At 41.2% G+C, this 24920-nt stretch overlaps 1 protein-coding gene across 26 annotated transcripts in view; it reads left to right on the forward strand.

Annotated features, from left to right (window-relative positions):
• EHBP1 (EH domain binding protein 1) overlaps positions 1–24920 on the forward strand; it is a 213215-nt gene that overhangs the window by 51945 nt on the left and 136350 nt on the right. The window contains exon 1 of one of the 26 annotated variants that reach the window (XM_040554165.1): positions 16819–16837. The exons of the other annotated variants lie outside the window; for them this stretch is intronic. The gene's annotated coding sequence lies outside the window, so the exon portion shown is untranslated. Of the gene's footprint in view, positions 1–16818; positions 16838–24920 lie in introns of those variants that run through there. 26 annotated transcript variants of the gene reach the window in all.

A 24920-nucleotide genomic window follows, 5' to 3' on the forward strand; every position in this document is an offset into this window, starting at 1 on the left:
AACCCTGCTAAGATATTTATTTTGAACTCTGCTGAAATATTTATTTTGAGGTTTTTATTATTATTATTAAAAGTTAGCATCCAAAATCATTTTGTAATGCTTCTTCAGCATGCCTGAGCAAGGATCAGCTAACAGATATGTGGCTTAAGTTTGAGGTCTCTGTTTGCAGACACTGTCAAATTCAGAACAGGATCAGTCTAGACTTCCAGGTGAAGTTTTAATAGCAGTGAGATGTGGTGATTTGTTCAAGATCATCATGCTGTAAATGAAAATGAGGCAGGGCATTTATGGTTTTTAGTTATTTTGTTCTTCTAGTCTTGCAAATACATTTATCTTCTGATTTTTTAAACTATTTTTAACACATTGGCTGCTCTGTATTTGCATGCTAGTAAGTGAACCTTTGTCATCTACTGAATGTCTAATCCATAAATACTTTGTTCATAGCATGGTTTATTAATATCTACGTGTCAATATTCTTTTTCCCTAGGTCTCTTCCATGTTTTTCTCTCCTTCACAGCTGCATTCTTTGTATATTCACTGTGAGCTTTCCTGTCTCAGATTCCATCTTTGTTTAGCCAAACTCTTTGGTTATCTGACTCTTCTTCGTGAGATAGTTAAGTTATCTTGGGTTTGTTACTCTTCTGAATAATCATATTGGATCTTCATATTGGTTGTTGCAAGACGGAGAGCGAGAAGTTCATAGCTGAGTAAGACTCCTTCATCCTGTGACGAGGTAAACGGCTTTCAAACTCTAACAGATCGGCATGAGTTTATTCAGTGGGCAGGGGCTACTTGCTTTTCATTTAAAAATCTAGTAAGTGATTTTCTCTGTCATTACTCCGAAGGGTAATTTGAGCATATGCTGTTTCCACTCTGACTTTAAACTGGTCCTAATATGCTGAAGTTTTTTGACTTCAACAAGAAGTCAACAAGACTTTTTTATGACTTCAACAAGAACTTTGTCTAAAATAAAGGTAGCTCAAGTGATGGAAAAATGTCATTTTATTTTCTAGCATGCCCAAAGCTTCACTTTGCAAGGAGTATAGGAAAGGATGCAAGCACATGCACTGAGGATGGACTCACATTTACCTGCTTGCTGACGGCCTTGGAGACCGATTCCTTCTACATTCTTAAATGGAATTGAAAAGCTCATAGGAATTTTTCAGTGGGTAAAGATTTGGTCTATGAAACAACTTTTCCAGTTTTCTGTTTTGCAGATGAATGGAGAAAAATGTCCCACCTTTTTTTTGTTTGTTTTTGAAGCTTTTTTCCTAGACTTGCCTAGACTTGGGCTGGAGGCAGCTTTACTCAGTCTGTCCTGCAGCATCATTCCAGACAAACACTTGGCTAAACTGTTTCTTAAAAGCTTTTTAAGATGGTATCGCTGCAGCATCTCCAGGCAGCACATTTCGATGCTTCATTGCCCTCACTGCTGGGAATCCGTTGATGCGGTTTTGGGTTGCTATTTCTTGCCTTACCCATTACGGATATGGAGAACAGATTCTGCTTTCTGCGCGTCTGGAAGCTCCCTTTCGTTATTCTTGCTTCTGACTAATCACCCACAATGATGTGATAGTGGTTACACACGGGATTTTGTTTCCCTTCATCGCATTAGCAGATCATTAGCATTGTCTTTTAAAGGACCATTTGTGTAGGTGAGTGTTCAGCATCCCTCTCTGCTTGCGCTGCCCATGGCTTCCAGGGACCAGCACCCAGCTCTGCCTGCACACTGTCACCTGTGAGGCAAAGCATTGCCCCAAATTTCCAGGCTGTTCGTGTACTGAGGTCTTGGGAGCTGAACGCACTTGCACACCTATCCTTTCTAGAGATTTTTCCAGTATTTCTGACATCCTGTTTTAGGCCGCTGTTTTCTGATAGTGCCTTTTTAAATATCTAGTTAGTGAATGGTGAAGAAAAACCCCTGCCTTACTAAAAACGTTTCCTTGTTTTAGATGCCAGCCTTTCAAGTTTGACAGTGTTTGTAAGATCTCAGGAGTGTATAATTCTGTGAGACACATTCCTGCTTCTGGTTATTTTTTCTCCCTTGACCAATAACAATATTTTAAGTGGTTTCTCCAGGAAAATGTCCAAGAAAGCTGCAGTGAGAAAACAGATGTTTTAGAGTTTTCCGTTCAAGCAGCCCACAGCAAACAGTTATGAAGAATAATAAACTTAAGCTGGAAGATGAGTTTTCTTTCTGTCCGCTGCTCTTCTTTAGCTTTAGGAGCCCTAACCCACCATGGCTTCTGAACCATCCTCAGCTCAAATGTGAGCAATGCCTCAAAATGAAAGAAACGTTAAAAAAAAGTTACAGAAAATTTAACATGATCTAGTTTCATTTTATTAGAACAAGTGCTCTGTTATGTTTTCTTTCTCCAGAAATTCTGTACTGTGATAGCTTTTGATTAATTTTCATTTTGAATGCCCTAAAGCATCTTACATCATTCACAGGTTCGGAGAGATTACTTCCTGTCCTAAAATGCCCATCCATTAGTTTTAGATATGACAACACAAATAAAGATGATAAATAATGTGAAAGTAATAGGAAAGAGGGCAGGTGGACAGAGTGTAGAAATGAGCTTGTTCCTGGGATTAAAGGTGACTTATTTTAAATGCAATACAATAAAATGAGGTATTAGGAAGACAGGAGCTTCCATCAGATGCAGCTTTGAATGTGTTATTTTCTAAATGAGGCTTTTCAAGAAATACCAGCTCATCTGAATTTGTGGAGTAATTAACCCACAATTTTGGTAAAATCAGACTTTTAGACGGGGTGTTTAATTCCCTTCAATGATACCAGTGTTGCTACAGTAACTTCACAAGAGCAAGTTCTGCTTTACATTGTAATAAAAGCATGAGGCTAGATGTCAAAAACTTCACACCTGTTTCTGGAAATAAATGCTGGGAGGTGAATACCAGTGTAGTGTACTGAATTGAAATTCTGAGTACTGTCAGCTCCATTTGCAAAAAGAACCTGGGGAAAAACAGACTGGCATGTGGAATAAGACGATTCTTCGTTTGCTGATCAGTTGCTGTATCAGAATTTATTTCAAAATCTTGGCTATCGCTTCTAGTGCATCTTTGTGGCACGTGGGAGCTTAAGTCTAAATTGGCTATTTGATTTATTTAAAAAAAAAAGTAATCAAAAAAGCTATATCACTCATTTTGTATTTTCTGCTTGAAATAAATTTTTGGCTTAAAATAAGAAACAACGAGGTTAGCCTTTTTCTGAATTAAATGTCTGCCTTTAATACGTTTAGAATAGGAAGCTTGTGGTTCAGACATGCTTTCCTGGTCCTTTAATTCCACTGTCATATTCTGCTGTATGTGATTATGTGAACTGTGACTGTCTGTCTGTGTAAATTAGGCTGGGTATTCTGGTCTAGATATAGCTGGGAATTAAATGCTGCTTTGTCAGCCATCTCACACTTGCTCTGCTTTAAATTTAATAGAGAATCAGAAAACTTGTTTTGCTTTTTGTTTTTGGTTACATTAAATAATAGCACTTTGTTCTAGTCCAGGAATCTCCAAGATTAGGGTTTTGGAGCAAAAGTTGCAGGAATCTTTGTCTTGATTGGCTGGTGGTCTGTTTATGGGGGAAGCAGGGCAGGAGACCTTGCCTGCATTTTATAATTTGCAGACCTGATCCAGCATCTTTCATAACAAATCAATATCACTCATCCAGACTACATGGTAGCCTGTGTAAGCAATTGTAACTAAAAGCCAGGGTCTGCAAGGAGCAGGAGACGGGCCTGTGCAGCAAGTGACTGCTCCTGGTGTAGAACAGATGTCCTGGAGCAGAGGAGTCTCCTGTCCATCAGCACTGACCCAGGAGGTATCGAAAGCCACTGTTGAATAGTCGGCATCTTCTGTGAAAATTACAGAAGGCAAAGGATGCAGATGACACCCTTCACAAATATGAGTTCTGCTGGAGAACTTACGCACCAAATGCTGTAGGACAGTTGCATTTAGTGTTAGGTGAGCAAGATGTGAAGACTGGGCTGTTCGAGGGAGGTGCCCCCCTATGAAAGGCAGAGCATATGGAGAGGAGACACAATCGTGCTGGTTGCGAGGGCAAGTGCTGCAAAAGCTTCCCCTAAAAGCTCCGTGAGCTCATGGCAGTTCTGACCCACAGCAGCCCCTGGATCTCACTCTTTTCTCCTGTTGTTTTTTTTTTCACAAATAATTCTGGAAGTTTTCTGTTGTTACTTGATCCTTATCACATGAAATGTACTGCCTAAACTGTCCTTCAAATAATAATATTTCTGATGCAATGTTAATAACTGCACTAAGTGGAACTGTATGGAACGTATTTGCCTACAGATTATACAGCAATTTGGAGAACTACAGCTTTTCAATTTAAAATTTTCTAGAAAAGACAAAGTAATCTCATTTTCTGATCTTCATGCTACACTTACACTAGAGGGTCTCACAAATGGAAGATGGAGACAGGAGGGTGCAGGGAGTGGTACGGAACAGCCCAGGCATCACGCGCTCCGTTTGTAAGCTCTGTAAGTGCTGTACACCATAACATTTACAACGGAATGAGTTTGATGATATATAAATTATATGGTTATTATTGATTCACAGTAGTAAAGTACAACTGTTTTCTGAATTGCTAGAACCATTTTGTTTAGGGTTTTTTGGCTTTTTTTGTTTAGGGTTTTTTGGCTTTATTTCCTTGCTAGAAGTACATGTCTCCTGTAGATGTGTGTACTGTGCCAGACAACTGATCGGGGTTGCTATCAGTGGTATTCTTTGCCAGCTGGAGGGAGGAAGCTGATAAACAAGGCAGACAGCTTTGGAAACGAACCCCTAATACTACATTAAGCATGTTTAAAACCAGCAGCGTGTTTCAGCCACTCTTAGCATATGTTTATTCATAGAAAATCAGCAGTAAAATAGACTTGCCAGCTCACACAGAGTCTGCATGAGGTCTTTTCTCTTTCAGACATCAAATACAGAATAGTGTCTTGGTAATTGTTTTACAGTGGGGTTCTTAATCATACTCCAGACATAAGCTGAGCTGACCAACTTGCCTTTTAATAGAAAAGTATTTGCTTTTAAGCTTGTTCAGCTTGCCACTTTTTTTCTGCTTTTATGTGTTCGAGTGTGTTTTCACATTTACATATAGTCACAGATACGTGTTCGCTCTCGATGTGTTTCAGAATATCATTATTTAAAATGCCACCGTCTGGGGCGACATTATGATGGATAAATCTCATTTTTGACCCAGTAGCCATACGGTGTTGAACCAGCATATGTTGCAGCCACGTAGTACAAAATATTCAATGTGGAAAATGGGAAAAATGGCAACACATTTAATGAAAAATGTTTTGACATAAGTCACCTTCAAAGGCAGATAATCTGGGAGTCCCATTGAATACGTTGGTTGATTTGAGATAAAACCTTGCAATTGCCTGTGCTCAAAGTACAGAAATGTGTGTCGAAAAAAGAATTAAAATATCCATTATTGTGTAAAATGTAGCCCTGCATTAAGTGACTGGATAGGATTGTACATGCAAGCAGTCACAATTTAACCCAGGGCATATTATTTAAGAATAGTGGCCACCAGCAGAACAGGAGCTGGCTGACAGAAAAATAAGAGTTCTGGGTTCCTGCAACCCTTTGTTATTAGGAAAACCATCTGTCAGTGTAATAGCGCTGAGTGTTATTGCCTTCAGCCTATTATCTTTGGTTGTTAGCTGTCTTAATAGAGTTTAATATAATGGAAATTAATTGACCTTCATAACTTAATTAACGCCATTCCATTCAGTATTTTTTCCCTCTCAGCATATTCTTCGTTCTGAATTGCCCCCGTGCCATCGTATTGCTTTTACGTGTGAAGTTTCTCCTTTCCTGTTGTTCAGTGTTGTGTGCAGCTGGGGCAAATTGTTTCCTGAATTTTGGTGGGCAGCATGAAAGAACAACTTCGGGCTTAGTTGGGTGTGTAGAAATGTTTCCTGTAGACCAGAGCTGAGAGCAAACAGGAGGATGGCAGGCTGAGTGCGATGGACCTGGGGCTGAGCTGGTTAATACCTGGTGGTGCACAGTCTGAAATAGGAAGCCGGTGGGTTTGACTCTGAGGGCTTTGCCTGCTGAAAGTAAATATACTTCTTAGTTTGTGGAGATTTTCCTTAAAGGTTCCCAGTTCTTATATGCAGCTCTAATGATCTATACCATGGGAGTATTTTGGATGGCAAAGAATAAGATGTGGGAAACTCTTTAAAGCTCTGCTCCCTATAGCAAAACAGCTCCATAAAAGTCAGCAGTCGCAGGAAGGCACGGTACAAAAATCAAAAAGGACATAAGATATCTAACAAATCAGAAGCAACGTTGAAAACTATGTGAAGAATTATTGATATGGCTAATGTTGGTGCGTAAGGATTTGTCTGCAATGGAAAGGCTAAAACAAGAGGAGAATGGCTGATCAGGTAACGTGAGCAGCAGAGAGAATAAGCTGTTGTCAGGCCAAAGTGGAATAAGAGCGAAGGACACGCCCCTGCAGAAGTAACTCCACTAAGTGCCAAAGCCCGGAATGACAGAGGTATCAGGTGCCTGCTTCCAAGAGCAGCCGTAGGAAGGAGCATAATGAGTTTTGGAGGATTTTGGCTGTGCTTGTCAGTGAAAGGACAAAATGGACTATTTGAACAATAGCCCTAAAAATCTGTCAACGAAGAATTAGTATAAAGTCGTTCCGTGAATCATCAGCATCAATCTTTGCTATAATTGGTTATAATTCATGTTATGTAACTTTAATTACATCGTATAATGAAAGAAACTCATTTATTTGGAAGGATTTAAGGTATTATATGGGCTGCATAAATAACTAGTGTGGATGCTGTAGAGGAAGGGTAACAGGATATTTGAGATCTATGGAACAATTTAGGGGTTTCAACTGGATTTAGTGGAATGGCTTTAATGCAGCCTGCTCCGTAACTACTACCTGCATCCCTTCCTTGAAGTCTTCTCTTCAGATGGAGCAGCTCTCTGTGGCTTCATGGAAGCCAAGCACTCTCTCTCTTTTATTTCTGTAATACTTGTGTTGTGAAATACTTTGGGACATGGCTTAGCATGGTTCTTGGTGCTTTTTTAGATTTCGTTTTTCCTTCTACCTCTAGTTAAGCCTTTGGAAGTTTGCATGCAGATTTCCTGTGAAGGCTGTGCATTGCGGAATCAGGGATTTGGCAGGCCTGCTAAAGCAAGCAAGTGCAAAGGGGAGCACATGAAGTTTGAAATATCCCTGTGAGGGAGAACACAGGGAGTTTTAAGGGCTGACTTCTTTCTGCACTACCAATTCCAGTCATCTTTGGTCTGCCACACGAATGTTGCCTTGCAGATGACGAAAATTCATTATTTGTCTTAATACATGGGCGTTATAACCATATACTTCCTTAGAGTGGCTGTGATGGGCATCCCAAATCATGAGCGGTTGTCTGAGCTGTCGGCAGGTTGTTTAGACAGACCAGATGTGGGAACATTGTCGATAGTTCTCAGGAGGATGGGAAGAGTCTCGGAAGAGTTTGGATCTCATTTACCTTGAGCATTTCTGGAGTATGGAGCCTTCTCTGTCACTGCTGCAGGAAAAATGTGGTTGAAGTTGCATCCTCAGAAAGTTGGTGGTTGAGCTGGTGTGGTCATGACCATTCAGCATTTTAAACTTTGGAGCCAAGCCCTTTCCACAATGAAGAGAATTATGTCTATTTTGACTGGTTGCATTTGAATCACATTCTTTCCTTTCCTCTTTTTTTTTCAAGCTGGAAGGTGTAATATTAAGCATCGGCTGACTTTCTGGAAGTTATGACATTGATGGCCATGATCTGGTGAGACACAACTGGGTAATCTTAAGTCAGTCTCAGCTCATCCCCGCCAAACTAGGCTCTTCTGTGTTCCATAGCATCTGCAAAACTTTTTTGCTACAGTAGTAGAGTTGCCACAGCTTTTAGACCAGCACCGTTCTTTTCGTTGGAAAAATCTGGACTGGTTCCCTCTTTTTGCCTCAGTGTCCTACAGATTGGCTTTGGGTTTTGGTTGTTGGTTGGTGGTGGTTTTTTTTTTTTCCTGCCAGGCAAAGGTGAGTTGTATTTAGAGTTGTTGGAGTAATGGGCTGTGTTTTTGAGCCATCTGTGTTAGAAGAAAATGGCTAAATAAGAAATGGGTTTTGGCTATGGAGTATTTCATCTGGGAATGCCAGTTATTTGTGTCAGAATGATCATTCAAGTCATTTTTACTTCTAGTTGATGAGGAATGTCAAAGATATTTATCGGTATTGTTGCAGGGAAGAGCTGTCGCATTGTCTTCAAGTACAGTAGGAAGTGTAGATGACTAGGTAACCAGCCTGATTTGAAACCCCGTGTGCTGGCACAGGTGGTTGGTTGTATTTATTCTCCCTTCTGTGGTGGTCTGCGGAGAACCCCCCACCCTGCAGTGCCCTTCTTGTTTCAGAGTTATCCAGGAGGCTGTTTGGAGGTCTTGAAGGCTGTTCTTGTTCTCTGGAGCATGGTGATGAGAAGGCAAGCGCGCAACGGCCGTGAAAATCCTGGCGCCTGTTGACCCTTGCGTTGAGGGACCGTGAATTCTCCTGTGTGGTGGTACCAGCTGCTCAGCTGCAAATGAAAAGGAAGGAAGGAAAGTTGCAAGGGACCACTCTCTTTCAGCATCTGAATTTTTCCAAAAGCTTTGAATGATGGTGGAGTCGAATCCACCCTAAGTCATGTGTCCTGGTGAAACCCCGTGCAGAGCACAAACTTTGCATAACGCTGTTAGTGCGCTGCAACCACTTGATGGCACCCTTTGATTTGGTACATAGCTCATTAGCAGTAGCATAGCGCAGTGTGGCTGTAGTATTTGTAATGGAATAACACATAAGAACTGAAGACTGCAAGGTATCTGGTTAATGTAGAGATGAAATGAATGAAACAGCAAGGCTAAGCTTTCCTGACCCTTCATGAGAGAATAGATGAAAAAGGAAGAATAAGCTATTGTGCCGAAGGGAGATGATGAAATTCAAGATCCACACACATAATCTCTGGCTCAGCCTCTGAAATGTTAATCCCTGGCTAGAATTATTTGAGCTGTAGATTGCAATTTATCATCAAAATGGCACTGTGTCAAACAATACTTCTTGTATGTGTGATGTTTAGAACTATCCAATTTTAATATAAAATGGTTCACGGAGCACTAACATTTAAGTAGCAACTCGTTAAGCCCGGGATGTTTTTACTCGTTTCTGTACAGCAGTGGTCATCATGGGGAGTTATATTCCGTCGATCGCTCCTTACTAGCCATATAATGTGTTTTGGGGAGTGATCTGTTTTGATCTGAGCAGTGACAGATGATGGAACTGCTTGATGGTAATTGTTACACCAAGTGGTCCAGAATGTTTGTTTTAAGGTGCTCAGTTAATTTTTTTCAATGAAAAAATCTGCCAAAAATTTGCTGATGGCTCAAAAATCCCCAGGATTGAGATTAATCTTTTGCCAAGTTGTGGGAACAATTATTTTGAGGTTACAAAAAATATTTTCTTGTTGTGTTTTACAAGCTGGAACACCCCTCAGGTTTTTCTCTCCTTGCTTTTATAATATGCCAGTAGGGGGAGTAAAAAAAAAAAAAAAAAAAAAAAATCGACATGCTGGTAAGGCTGAAGTATTCTGCACTAAAATTCAGCCCTTTGCACTTGAGAAATCGTAGTACTTCATGATGCAGTCTGTTACTGAAAGAGAAAGGTCCAGTACCTTGAGAAAATGGCATTAGGAAAAGATTAACAGGCCAGGGAGTTCCTGAAATGTCGGCTTTCTGCAACATGTAAAACAGCATAATCATTAGAGAAGAATATTTAAATTAAAAGTGTCCGTAGAAATCTGAATTATACTTGCTTCTTCCCCTTGTTACTTACAGCTTGCTTAAAAATCCCCTTGTAATTTCATTGTTACAGCAAACCCCAGCGTGTTCCAGTGCGTGCTGATACATTCACCTGTGTATTTATTTTTAAAAGTGGCTTCTGTGTAAATGTGATGAACTCTGAAAAGTATTTGCAAATATGGAATACTTTTTTAAAACGTTTGGTTGTTTTTTTCACATCTTGCATTTTTTGCTTGTGGAAAGGTGAGAGGCTGGAGGGGGAGAAGGGAGGAAGGCGAGCGCAGGCCCTGCCAAGTTGGCAAATTCCTAATTCCTCCGCAAAAGTTGTTTCGTCAAGCACTGAGATTTGAAGCGGGAGCTGTTTGGTGATCTGCCGGCGTTTAAAATGTCTCCCTGGGCTTGGTGGTAATTAAAATCCCCTCTAAAAACCTGCTAGTATCAACACGACATTTTGCAAGTGCTCGGCGTGTTTGGTTAGCAGGTACACACGGGGAGCTTCGGCGTCACAGGCCTGACTGAGCAGTCGCGCTGCCTGTGAAATGAACTATGAAGGAGACATTTGTCTTAGAGGGGGACCTTTTGTGCTAATCCTTCCAACCTTTATATCGGAGTGTTTCGTGACGGTGTTTAGGCAAGGAATAGCTTGTGTTGCGCCCTTGTGATCTCTCTCCATCAGAAACAAGGGTGTGGAATAAGCATTGGTGTTAGATAAGAGTTATTTTATTTTGTATTTCTCTGGCACTGTGGCTTTTTTTCCTTGGAGGCTGGTGCCTTAACACATGTGGATTCTGGATTAATATTTATAAATGGATCCGCAGGAAATGATGGTGGTTACGCCGAGGGTGCAGCTGTTTACTTGTGCATGCAGTTGTTTTCTGGGCACCACAGATAAACGTGTTATCCGGGCGCAGGTATTTATGTTTTAAAATCACACCTACCAGTAAGAACATATACCTTTTATATACATAAACACATATGACAGCCTGTGTTTAACTCTAAAAAGCACAGACCGAGTGAGAGCTTCGCTGCTGCCTGACCAGCCCAAACGCACAGTGTATATAAACACAGTCACCAGAGTTTTGCAGTTTTATAAAGGGTATTTTTCTCCTCTGACTACCCTTTGCATGCCGGCAGTGCGAGTTGCTATATCAGATTGGTTGCTATATCAGTTGCTATATCATATATTTCGGGTTTTTGCTGCTGCATCAGCCTCGGTATTTTAGCTGTTGGGGCTTGCACTCAATTCCCTGCCGATGTTCGCTGTCATAGTTTGCTCGGTGCCTTGCATTGGAAGCGAGCGTGCTCCCAGAAAAGGGGAGTTAGGCAGAATTACACAAAGGCACGTTGTGTGCTGCAGCATCTATTTGTATGGGATGGTGAAAGTTTTGGCAACTTAAACAGCGTAATACCTGAGCTGATCCTATGTCTGTGTTGTATTTTTTGGTTAAAAATCTGTTCAAAACTTCTGTGTGGAAACTACTGCGTGTTTTCTAGAATGAAGGAAATTAGGTTTCCTTCTTCCTTACGGCTACGAAAGATAAAACTTGGGTGTGATTAACAGGTTTGAGTTTGGTAGCAAAAGCTGGCTTAGTGACAGCCTTTAGACCAGGTGTTGTGACCCCTGAATTATGGATGAATTTGAGTATCAGATTTGGTCGTCTTAGGAGCATTGAGCTGTTTACACTTGTTTGTTTAAACTTTCGTTTTGCATGCAAGACACTTGATTTCAGATTCCTGTGTCCTGCTTCCCAGCGCGGTGGTAATTAGACAAATGTAAAATCTGTCTTTAAACCAGAAATTGTACTGAAGCAAGTCACAACAAATCTCGATAGCATTGTTCTGCTTTCTGCCTGGAAACGGTATGAAGAGCTGTGTTAAAGAAGAGCTTTTAAATGTGTCCAGGATGGATACAGGCATTTCATTGTCCGGCTTTAAAAAAAAAAACACAAAAAAACAAACTTCTAAGTAAAGATTTTTAATTGCTGTACATAAAAATAATAATAATAATTTGTCCCTGTTTTTTAAAGGCAATTCTGTTGTATTTTAGAGCTGTAGATACCAGGAAAAAAAATTACACGTTTGTGTACAGTTGCTGTGGATTTGTTACTGAAGCTAAGCTAATGGCTGTCAAGAAAACTTTATTCTGTGCTTGGTGTGACATCTGCCTTTTTTTTTCTGATGGGAATGCACTAAAAATAAATAGTGATCATCAGTCTCTGTTGTGGCTTTAATTGCAAGTTTATCTTTTGAAGGAAAGTGAAGTTGAAGTACCCGACCGAATTTTGGCATGCCAGCATTTACCCTGCACAGTTTTTTGTCGTGTGTGCCGTGAGCTTCAGCACTCGCCAGCTGATGGCATGTGGCACGCTGAATTGCAGTGTTTGCTGATGGACCTATACAGGCAAGAATAATGACTGTACCGAGGCTTGTTTTCTGTGCAGTTGAAGCACAACAGCGTATACTTGGTTTTGTTTAGGGCAGATCTGGCTTAATACTGGCTTGCAATTATTACTCATGGGGCATTATCATTGCAGATCTGTGCATCTACTTTTAAGGTACGCCAATTGCTGTAATTAATTAAAGTGCTGCAGATGCTGCTGGTTAAGCCAATTTAAAGAACAGAGCGTGAATTTCCAGTTATGTGAGCTAGATAATGATAATGCCCTAACGTGGTAGTCGCTCTTGTGAGCCAATTATGGCTCTAGATAGCTGAAGCAGGTCTGTGGTTCACTTTCTCTGCCTTTGCCCGTCGTGAGAGTACACATCGCCTTCTTATGCCTTTTACTGCTGAGTAATCCTAGTTTTCCTCCCTGGTTGTGGGGTGGTCCGACTGACAGCTTGTACTCTTAATAAGCTTAGAGGTAATAATCCAAGTCCTGCAGGTCACATGTACAATATGCCTTTCTTAGGTTGAGCTTTTTTCCTGCTCTAGTTTTGCCAAAACATCAGGCTCCGTAATATTACACGAGTGCTATTGCTAACTGCCCGGAACTGAAGCACTGCTCTCTGATAATTCGTTAATGCAGAGTCTAGGAAGGGGTTTTAAAAGTATAATCATTAGGGGCTTAAGTCTGCTCACCTTTTTCCCCCTATTTCTTTTTATTATGGAATATTTTTAAGTATGAATGGAGCAAATACGAAGCAAGTGAACACTCAGATTTTAAAAATTCCTTATGCCAGGCTAACTTCACAGCCAAGAAGCAGTGAAGGAAATGTTTTCTGTAGGGTGACTCTGTATTTATTAATTTATTCTTGTATTAGTGTTAGATGGCAACGTGATGTATTAATAAATAAACCATTAGTAACATCTCTGCCTTTCAAATTTGTGAACTTGTTTATAGAGGAGCTTCAGAAATGTTGGTGGGACTTTTGCATGCAACATTCCAGGAGTGCTTCTGATTGTAGCTGCAATGTAGGGAATAACATTTTAAGAGAATACATGGAAACTGACTATGTGAAACTGATATTTACTTTGTAGCACTTACTTTTGTCAATTATAATGTGTGCAAGCTGTAGAACAGTATCTGTAGATAACACAAGAAAGTGGGAAGCTGAATAATATGTGACGTACTCACTGCTTGGCTTGCCAATGCCCAAGTTCAAGTGTCAGGCTCAGACTGGGAAGACTCCGTGCCCCCAGAATATTCCTGCATTTTTGCATTGGTGCTATGCTGCTGGGTTCGTGTCAGGTACGTTTGAGCCAGGCTAATAACATACTCACGAACTCAGGACCTTGGAGTGGCCGAACCAGGAGGAAATCGGAGCAGCCAAGTCCATACACAGACAGAGGAGAGTGGAATTTTCCGAGAATCAGAGCAGAGAGATCAGGTTTGCTTACGGGATCTGTAAACATAAAGCCTTAAAGGTTTGGGAGGGCTCAGGGAGCCCAGCAGGGAAGCATGGAGAGCGGGCCCTGGGGAATAACAGGGGGACATTGTTTTGTAGTGGTTTAAACTTGGGCCCGGACAGAAAAGGAGGAGGAAATTGGCTGCAGAGGAGAAAGTGCCTGCAATTTCTGAGAGGGAGTGGAAGAGAACAGAGCGCACTACTTAGACGTCTCTGGCTTAATTCCAGTGAGTGGAAATAGAGGCAAGAAAGTGCATGTGAGCATTTGTCGTGTTACCATTTCGTGTGTTCTTACGTGACCCAAAGCAACAAAAAAAAATCTTGCTGGGGATCCTTTAAAAAAAAAAAATTTGCCTCAGTCGTCATGTGTATGTGGGGATGGGGAACTGAATACCCGCAGGCTGCAATGGGAAGAGTAAATCTCCCTAAAACACTGGGGAGTTTGCAAATGCAGGCACACAGGAGTTCTGACTGCACCATTCTCACGGATTGCTCCTGCCAAGGCAGGTGCTCTCCTGTCTTTCCTCTCTGCTCCCTGCTTCGTGTCCCTGCCAGTGCACGCGTGCTGGTGTTCGCCTGGCCTTTGCAGGCTCGTTCATCTCCTTAGCAGGGGGCTGCAGGTAGGAGCTGAGCTGGGACTCGGATGGCAGTTGGGGACGGCTTCCCGGGGCTGGGGGAGAGGAGCTGACCCCAAGCCCCATTTTCTGTGTGGAGCACCAGCCCTCGGAGCATCGGCCATCCCTTCTAAACCTCCCTTGCATCAAGCGTCCCTTGCTCTGGGCTCTCTCCTGCTTCGCAGTATACAAGACTCACCATCCCAGGTAGCAGGATGAAAATCACAAGTTCATCTTCTGTTAGCCCTGCTGTTTAAGGCCCCTAATGCTCTTAGTTTTGTGATGTTAGCGGAGGCTTTATTGCGGTGTGATACCATCGTTCTTGGAAGTTCAGGCGCGGGACCACATTGCCTGTGTGAGATTTGTGGCTTGGAAGTCATTGTGGCCAGAGTTCGTTCCAATCCAAGGAAGAGATGCGCTTACTGCCGTGGAGTTAAACTAAAAATAAATCCCCTCTTGCAAAAGTATGCATAATGCTCCGTGTGCGCGCGCACGTGTTTGTTTTCATGCGCCATAAACCCCAAGATAGAATCTCCCGGTTTATAAGGGCTAATAATTTGTTCCCAGATTTAACAAGGTGCTTAATCGCGAGGCTTTCCCTAACTTGATTTAATTACAAGTAAATCATATGCTTGAAGTTAGGCTTGTGCTTAAATACCTCGCTGAAACTAAGTGAGCTCTTTTTGATGCTGTTTAATGGACTTGGAAGATTTATAGGCTGTATAGACGAGCATTTATGCACGTGTTATCCTGTGATAGCTGGAGTCTGTAACACAGGATCAAGGTCAAACTGTGAGTTACAACTGGCTCTGAGTTTCCATTAAACTGCTCCGATGCTTCTTCATTTTCATTTTATTTTTTAAGTAACAGGAGCAGAATTTTGTAACCTAGGCTTTGCTGTCTGTCCCGCTTAGTTTTGCAGATTTTTTTTTGGATGAACTTTATAATGTAAGTTAGGTGCCTTAAAGGGGAGTGTTTAAAGAACCGAATTACGAGGCAAAAATTGGAATTGCCTTTTATTGTGTTAACTGTGCAATGACTAGTGCCGCCTGTTAAGACTGCGGCAGATCGCTTTAGGACATAAAGCACTTACTGCCCACCATTTGGTGAACAGGGAAAAAAAAAAAAACATGTATCAAGTTTTTTGCAATTAAAAATCTGGAAAAACTTGTTTAAGAAAATGTTAGCCCAATACCACGCATCTTTTGTCAGTATAATGTGCAGACCTGAACACAACTCTCTTTATCAACAGTGCAGTGTTTCATATTTAATCAACACCAAATGAAGTGCTTCCCTCACATGAATGTAACACAGATCAAGTCTCAGCCAAAGCAAATAAAAGAATGAATGCTTTGTTAATCATCCATAACTAATTTGTGCATACACAGAAAAAAAAAAAATGAAATCTGTTTTTGACAAGACCTTTTTCAGAGAAGCAGCAAGGGAGAATTGAATGTGTAATGTGCATTAGTAGGAGTGAATAGCAATGGGGAGATCTGAGATGTTTGCCCAGGCCTTCTTATATTTCTTGATAGTGACAGCGTTTAACAGAAACCCAAGATAAGAGAAGGGAGGGTATTTTAAGTTGTTTGCCAAAATATAATAAGACAAACCTGTGCTGAAGCAGACATGGATGGGTTCCTGTATGCATTGCCATATATTCATAAGTATTGCAGGGAACGGCCACATATCTCTGTGACAAACTCTGCTAATAGATAATACACAGTGAAGAAAATGTTAAATGCATTGCTTCTTTGCACAGGGAATATGATTGTGTTGCTCTAGTGGCAGCGTGGTTATGGTTGAAAGGGCAGCTTCATTACAAGCCCCTGTTTTCAGACTATTGCAGCTTAGAAAAAAATCACCCATTGGACTGATTTTTTTTTATGCTTGTCAGCCTTGAGGTGAATTTTCCTTTAAGTGCAAAGTTGGAAAAAATCCATTTAGCTGTTTCCCTGATTTAAATAAATTGGGAGGGATGGACAGGCTTTTATAAACTCGAGATTTATCGTTATCGAAGAGCTGTGTTTTGGATGCTCTGCATTTGTCCTTGCTGTCTAAAAGTGGGTTGTGTTTATGAAACACGTATATAAAAAAGAAGTAACTACACCTGCACCGTGCACTACTCTGACTTGCGTGTGTGCATAGGGTGTGACAGCTGTGATGTCTTACATGCGTGAGCATGCCTCTCTTCTAGCTTCACACAGATCTTAATTTTCAGCTGCCTCCCTTTTACCCTAGTTCTGTGCCTACCCTTTCCCCCCCGCTTCTTCCTGCATACGTCAGATTCAGGTGGCACATCAGCACCATGGCGTTGGCTGAGACCCATTGATTCAATGTTTTTCTTTCTTCCTTTGCTCTGTAGGGAGGAGTGCTGCATGGGGGAACCACTGCTTGTGAACCGCACCGCTCTTAGATAACAGCCTGAAGGAGATTTGCATTTTGAAGTTACCTCAGAGTTTTTGTCCGTGATAGCGAGCTGCAGATTTGGATAAACGAGTAATCAAGTGGCGTAGGTAGGCGAGTTACACGTTCATATGAGGACACTTTCTTGCAGAGTCCAGTGGTTCCAGCACGGTTCCTATCATGGCCACGGAGCTGTAGGAGTTATGGTGGTCTTGCAGATGTCCTCAAGGACAGGAACTGGGAAAGGCAGTGAGGGGGAAGGAGGGAGGAGTGAGTGCCAGCAGGTCCAGTAATTCCTCCATAGCCAGGGGGCTGTTCCAGCTCTGCTGTGTCCTCTTGGGATTATGCATTTCAAGAGGAAGAGGATGAAAAAGGACAATCATGAATTTAATGATCAAGATATGTTGGTGCCCCAATAATAACTGATACGTTTGCTTCAAATAACATCATCTTGGTTTTTTTTGAAGTGATGTTTTAGCCTAAACGTAAGATATTAGGAATATGGTAAATAGTTTGACTCAAGAGCTCTGGTTCTGATGACAACGGTGGTCACTTGGGGAGCATCACAGCTTGGCACACAGGCATGGGACACACAGACCATGCATCCATTTGTTCTGTGCTCTCCGAGTTGCTCTCTCTGAGCATTTGTTTCCTCAGAAGAAAGCTTGCAGGTAGGCACACCTTGATGTACTGAGCAGCAGACCTTCCAGTGATTGTTGGATTATGTTATGTCGAACTATAAGCGTTCACTGCTCAGCGCGGCATATTACTTCAAAACCACCTTTCCCATGTCAAAGATTCTGGATCTTTGTCTCAAAGTTAAATCAAAAGAGAGTAAGGAAATTTAGAGCCTAAAATGGAAAATGAAAAGATGTAAGCAGCTAAAGGTGTGGCTGGCGTTTTTTCACATCTGAAACGAAACTAATAACGACTAGGTTTGCCCATTTTCAGAAATATATTTATTTATCAACTTTCAGCTAAAGACTGTCTTCAGTCAGGGGACACTAACTGGACAACTTTCTTACATAACTGTTGGAAGGTTCAGTAACACAGTTCATGGGATGCCTCCTCCCTGTGGAGACTTCCCCCTGGGTAAAATAGGGGTAAAGTCCCAGGCTCTGGAATGTGAGCTTACATGTAGATTATTTTTAACAAGCATTGTCTGTTGTTTTAAATAAATAGGTAAAATGAAAAAAAAAATAGTAGGATGACAGTTACCCTATAAGGCTCTTCACTTAATACACAGAAAAATGTGGAGCTGAGTTGCTGAGCAGTATATAAAGTCTTGGCTATCAAGGAAACTCCCTTGAGCTTACTGTGATGAACCAGAATTCTCTGGTTCCTACTTGTTGGTGGGAGTTTCTTCTATTTTTCTGAGCGTACTGCAGCTTATATGGGGGAAAACTACTACACAGATATTTTTTCTCCTGTTACCGTTAAAGGTTTGGAAACCAGCTATCATTTGCTCTTTGTCACCTTCTAGCTTTAGCTGAATTTTCTATATTTCTACTCTGCTTTAAGGTTAACTTCATAAAAAAACGTACAAAATGAACCCTTCAAAAATAGAAAAATATACCCAAACCAGGGAGAACACTGTATTGGGAGTGCTCCTGCTGAAGCAGGATGCCTGAGTTGCTCTCGGAGGGGGCCAGCATGCCACGAAGGATCCAGCCCAGAGGCACGGGGTGTGCAGAAAATGGAGGGCTGTTGTTTTCTGTCACGCCGCTAGCCCTGCATGCAGTGCCTTGTGCGACAGTCAGCATCACCTGCCGTGTATCAGCAGCAACCTGAGCCCAGGCTTCTTTAAATCCGCTCCTTTGGGAGCAAAGGTTTGTGGATTTAAACAGCTGGTCTGTAATAACAGGTTTCTCCACCAACTTTGGCCAGCCCTCCATGAGCGTGTGTCCTGTGTCCACGGCAAAACTAAAATTCTGTACAGGAGCTGCAGGAGGACTCACACGGTCTAAAAATGATTTGATCTCAGTAGCTCTTCCAAGTGATGTGTGTGATAATACAGGCGGGCTTGCACGTAGCTGTACAGGCTAGGGGAAATGGTCATGTACCTGGCTGCTGTAGCCTTTGGGACCTGGAAGGAAACATGCTGTCCCTGCCACCAGGCATGTAACAGTCCCAGCAGGAGAGAGCAAATGGCCACAAAAGGGAAGCAGCACAATAGGCAGTGTTAGCGCCTTACTCAGCACATTCGGGTCCGGGCACTGCATGAGAGGATGCAATTTGCGTCGATTTGCATCGCTATGGTGCGGTAGGGGATGGCCACGTGTACCAGGGCTCCTGAGCAGCGTGGCATGAGCTGTGTTGCTGCACGGGCAAGCAAAGGCACCTTCTTGTACGTTACAAAGCGCTTGCGTAGAACGTAAGAATGGAGGTACTTCAGCAGATGACTGGAGGTATCTAGAAGTCAACTTTAACCTGTCAGTAATGAAAAAGAAACTCGCATAGCATCTCTAGAGGAAAGCATCTAAAAGAGCAAGGAGGAGAAAGGGTAGAAATGCCATGGCAAGTGTTCCTCAGCATGTTACCTCTCATGTGCATCCCTCTTTGGAAGAGTTCAGGGGGTGTTCCCAATGTACTAAATGGCCAAGGCTGAGTATTTCAAGGTTCAGTAGTTCTCTGCTGCTGATCAAAATTACACACCTCACCTGTAAACTTCTCTCTATTGATCTTTGTAAACATCAAGATCACTTCAGAAGTGGCTACCTGTCTTAGGAGATCTAATGATAAATTGCAAGAATAAGATTTTGGTCTTGCACTTTTTTTTTTTTTTTGCCATCTGGTCAGTAAATGTCTAAAAAGTTTATTGTAGTTAGTATTTTTATTAGCAAAGCAGGACTTCTAACTACTACTTGGTTGTAGTTTGCGTAGTGTAGATGAAATTACTTCAGTTTGCTAGGTACCATTTCACTTTCCGAACTTCCTATCTGATGTTGATCTTTGGAGGCTTGCAGAGTGCAAAAGATCCACCTGAAGACGAATAGTGGGTCGACCTGTGTCATGTTGTGTGAGCTCACCACAGGTATGATTTTGGTAAGAAAGAGCCATTCATGACATCCCATGGCCTCTCAGGGCAGTGGTGAAATCACACTGGGCTTTCTAAAAGCAGGCCTTGGGAGTCAGTAGGAGCAGTAGTAGCAGATCTTTTCGTTGTGCTTACTCCAAGTGCTTGCTGACACTGAGTAATAAATGGCGAGTTGTGCTTCCAACATTCAATTCATCAATCTACATGCACTTATGTTTATATATATAAACCTATACGTATGCATATTTTATATATATATATATATATATATATATATATATATATAAAAACTAATACGTGTATAAAAAAAATCAAGTATAGCCATTGCAACGTTTGTTTTTAATTTCCTTTCCAGTTCTCATGTCTAGGGCTCAGACTTTCCTGGGATGTGCAGGATTTTTTAAACATTAAATTCTGCCTTCAGATGCATCATAATTCTTAGTAATGTTCTGGGTACCTTGAACCATTATTTGCTTTTAAACAAATTTTCAGCGCAGATCGTGCTGTCTGCATTCGGTCCTCCAAATCTCCCATCCGACTGTCTAAATTATTTTAACTGACATAGTTTCTAATTTACTCTCTCCAGTTGAGAGACCTCCCTGGAGCTTGTCTATTTTAGCATTTAATTGCTGTATACTCTCACAAATTAAATTCTCTAGTGATCCATTTTGCTCTGCTGGTGAAGCAGTGATCTTTCCATTGGAGCAAGATGGCGTTGGTGACTTGGCTGTCGGGGCTGGCATCCAGCTGCCGGGGAGGGAGAACTTCCCTGGTCCTCCCTGCAGCCTGGGGGGGCCTCGGGGGCCGGGGGTGTTGTGCCACAGGGTAGCTTTCCTTGGAAACATGCTCCGTTTAATTACAATGCCTCAGAAAAGAGAAATCCTCAAAACTTGTTCTTCTGTTTTTTTTTTTTTGTTTTTTTTTTTTCATATATAGCTAGGAAACTTGCTTTGTCTGATTATTTTGTACCCAAGTGTGAAGCAAAATGCTCCTATTTAAAATCTCCATAGCTTTGCAGGATTTTTTTTAGCGTTCTCATTTATAAAATGTGAAAAGACAGCTTCTCAAAATAATATGCTTTATGTCTTCCTTCTCTGGGTTACGGTTAAAACACATTGTTTCTTCTGACAAAAATAGCGCTATCCAGTTAGGAAACTTGTCTTTCCCATTTAGGTCTTTTTTGGATATTTGTACAGTGTTTATGCATCTTTTAATAGATTCTGGCTGGAGATGGAGACTTACCATTTAGGATCCAAATAATCCAGGAGTATGGTACTGTTTCATCTCGTTTCTGCTGAATGGAAACACTTCACTACATTTCCTCAATGTGTGTGTATAGAGAGGAGAGTATAGAGACCTAGAGACTTCTAGAGTATAGAGAGAGTGCATAGAGACCCCATTGGGTCTTGGGGATTAAAGACTGCAGTGTAGCAGGGCACGAAGGTCTGCACAGAGAAGCTGAGCCAGGTGTTGAGAGGTAAGATGCTTTCTGCTCTTTTCTGCAGTGGGACTCTTTCCCTAGCCCACATAGCCTAGAGGAATACATCCTGCAACTAAAAGCTGGCAAATACTGTGTTTATTTGGAACTCCAGAAGTGTGAGGTCTGTTGAACAGAAAACACAAAGCTGCTTCTTTCTTATTTGCACTTCTTATCTTAACCTTGAGGAAGACTCACCAGGAGTTGGTAATTACAGGACACAAGGTTGTTAATTACAAGTCATTAAAACGTATGTTTTTTTCAGGAAAGACAATTGCATGATATTTGCATTATTGCATTATTTGGAGCTCCTTTAAATGAAGGGTGCAAGTTCAGACCTTCCACGTGGAGGTGTTAATCTTTGGACTTGCTTCATGTGGAGGAGCTGGGTGCTGTTGAACACTGATAGGTGACTATCTGTCCTCTGCGATCATCTTCCATCCAAACATCTTTGTTTTGCAAATGTGGTGCAGATTAACCAGTCTCATTTTCTTTGTCAGAATATTTTAGTTCTGTTCGCTGTCAAAGGTCTGCTTTAGCAGGGAAAGAGGAGGAGGATCCCTCACACCAAAAATTCACAGCAACCTGTCCCCAAGGACAGCAGCTGGTGTTTCAGAGCATTTCTTCGCATTATACTGACTGTAGAAGTGATCAAGGTATGTGGGTCCTTCAAGCCTTCAATTCTGAAGCCAAGTACTTTATTAGGTTCTTAGGAAGTCTTTTGATTTTCTACGTTCATTTTTGTTTTGCTAGCTTCTACAAAATGTGAGGCAGCAACTCCAGCAGTCAGGTGTGTGTCAAATACCTGGAAGGATCATTGAGGCTTGTGCTTTTGAACAAAGACCATACAGTTAAAATGAGAAAAGTTGAGCAATTAAAAAATAAATAAAAATGCATTGTGATTCCTGCTTTACCTTCTACAAAATCCCACGTGCTTTTATGAGACACGAGTAAGAGCAGATCAGACTTTTACTATTGAATGGGTGCTATGATATGAATATAATAGGAATTATTTATTCTTCTACAAAGGTTCTCTGTGGTTCTGGGATCACTTGTGATGTGTGGTAAGTTTTTTTTGTTGGCTTTTTTTTTTTTAAACAAATGCTACAACCTTTCTGGGAAGTGGTAGCTCAATATGTTCTGGCATTTAAAGACAAACTTTTAAAAGTTGATTGTATGGGAGGGTAGAAAGCATAACCCATTGTGAAATCAGTCAAGGACCTAAGCACTTTGGGAATATCCTTCTCGGGCAAAAAGACCCTCCTCCCTCCCCCATTTGTATAGCTAAAAACATGGAATGCTAAGCATATGCTTTTTAAAAGGAAAAACACTGCAACAGAGGTATAAAGATCTTTATTGCTATTATTTATAAAACTGAAGTTCTAATAGACTTATTTTTCTGGGAGACTAGGAGGACTTAAACTCACATATTAGGGCCAATAAAACTTGAAAGAGTAGAGGCTGGTTTTGTATTTTAATACAATAAATAGACATATTTAGACTCTTATTTCAGTTGGAACCTGAAAAATCAACTTCTGTCTTTAGCCCACGAGAAGATTATAAAATGAATTCCTTTCTCGGGAAGGCTGAACATGAGTGCCAAGTGTGTCTTACTCTCTGCAGCACCTCTGGGCATTCAGTGCTAGGAGAATCTCCTTGCACACGGCTGTTCCGTACTGGCATACAGCTGCATGTGCTCATCTCCTCCTCCGTACCAATTCACCCAAGCAGATTTCACAAAAAATTGTTGAGCATCATCTTCACTGGGAGAACCTCGCCTCCTTCCCGAATCAGGTCGCAGTCACTCTCTGGCCCGGATAACTTGAAGCTGCAGATGCCAAGAGGATCAGTTGTAGGATAAATACATGAGTGGTGAGGATGTAATTCTGCGTCATTCTAAAATTCTCCTGAGTCCATGGCTGTGTCCAGCTTTTAGGTTGAAAGTTTAACACTCTGTCCTTTCTCCTCACTTCAGATTCACTGTCAAACTGGTCTTCTGGATGGTTTTGCTGCTTTGCTTTGACTTTTTAGTAGTATCACCTTCATAAAGACAATGTGCATCTCAGTTATTTTATCAAAGAAATTGTTATGAAGTAGATGTGCTTCTTTAAAAAGAGAAAAAATGGCGTAGTCTTTAAGGGAAAACCTAATTTCATCACTTGGCAATAATGAACTAAGTAAGAGTTTTTCCACATAATCAAGTTATGTTGCTATCCATCATTTCAGTAAGAATAACTGTGATGCCACAGTACAGATTTTAGGCAGCTAGGGTGTAATGGTTTGTTGTTTGCAAGCAGAAGGTCACCCCAATGGATTCAAAAGAGAATGTCGTCTGTGTGGCAAATGTTTCCTGGTGACTACAGCCCACCGGCGGGATGTTTGCCTTTGGGCTGGCTGAAGGGGAGGGCATAACTGCAGTTATTCTCCAGTTTCTGCTTGCTCCTTTTCTGTTTGGCAGAAAAGTACATGCACTGGAATTGGCAAGTCGTTTTTACCACGCCCACTACATAAATATTTGCACACCACGTTATATATGGCAGTTTTCTCTAAATATGCTATAAAAAAAGGGGGAAAACTAGAAGAGGGTTAGCAAACTTCCTTTCTGTTCACATTGAGCACTATTTTCACACCATAGTGTGAAAATCGAGACATTTTGCATTATGAAACAGGTTCCTCTCAAGATGCAAACTGCTTCCGTATCTTTACCTAGTGAAAAAGAAATGCCACATCTCTCCTGGTGCTTTCCAAACAAACCTGGCAGTAAGTCTTGGCTGTCTGTAAGGAGTTGTAACATTCAGTTATTCGCAAGGTGCAGTACAATGACAGATTACTGTCGTTAGTATCTGTGTAATAATTGAAAGTCCCTGATTAGACTTTCCATTTTACACGTTGTCAGGACCTTGGACCTTAATCTTGTTCTCTGATTGACAGTGGCGGCCGGGGAGAGAGCGCCTATATTGTTTGTGGTAGTCGCATCTGTGCAACTGGCGTCAGCTGAGGGTATTTGCATATTCTTAAGTATTGCTTCTGAGAGGGCCTAAATCCTTCTCAAGTGTTTGATGCATTTTTGAAATTCATTCATAAGGTATCTACATGCACTAATAGTTCTGTATAATATTGCTGTGCATAATCTGACAGATAAGGCTGGTTTTTTAAACAAGGTATTCTTTGGGGATGACATATTACATTCTGACTTATTCTGCTGGGCGGAAATGTCAAGTACTTTGAAAAAGGATGCTTGAATGTTTTGATTGAATTAGTATTCTTTATTCAACACAAATTGTCGGCTGCAATAAAACATAGCTGTATTGTGAGAATAGTTTTCAAAAGAGTTAACAGCAGGGCTTTTTTGTTTTATTTTTGTTCCTGGAGCTTTATTACATATAATCATTCCTTTGCTGCTGATATTAGACACAACAAGAGAGTAGATTCTTAGATGCATTTTAGATTAGTTTGTCTGAATTGTTAAACTGTGAGCAGCATCTTTATCGTGACATACTTTTTGAAATACACCTTGGCTTTTTATCTTTCTCTTATCTTGCTTTTTATTTTCTTTCCTTGCAAAGTTTTTATCAATATTTTTGGAACCATTGTCAGCCTTAATTTCAGAAACCTGTCACTCTTGCTAGTATGCGTGCAGCACTAGTGAGGAGTACCATCGCTTTGAAGAATATCCACA

The sequence above is a fragment of the Cygnus olor genome, chromosome 3 (assembly GCF_009769625.2).
Source record: "Cygnus olor isolate bCygOlo1 chromosome 3, bCygOlo1.pri.v2, whole genome shotgun sequence".
Taxonomy (NCBI): domain Eukaryota; kingdom Metazoa; phylum Chordata; class Aves; order Anseriformes; family Anatidae; genus Cygnus; species Cygnus olor.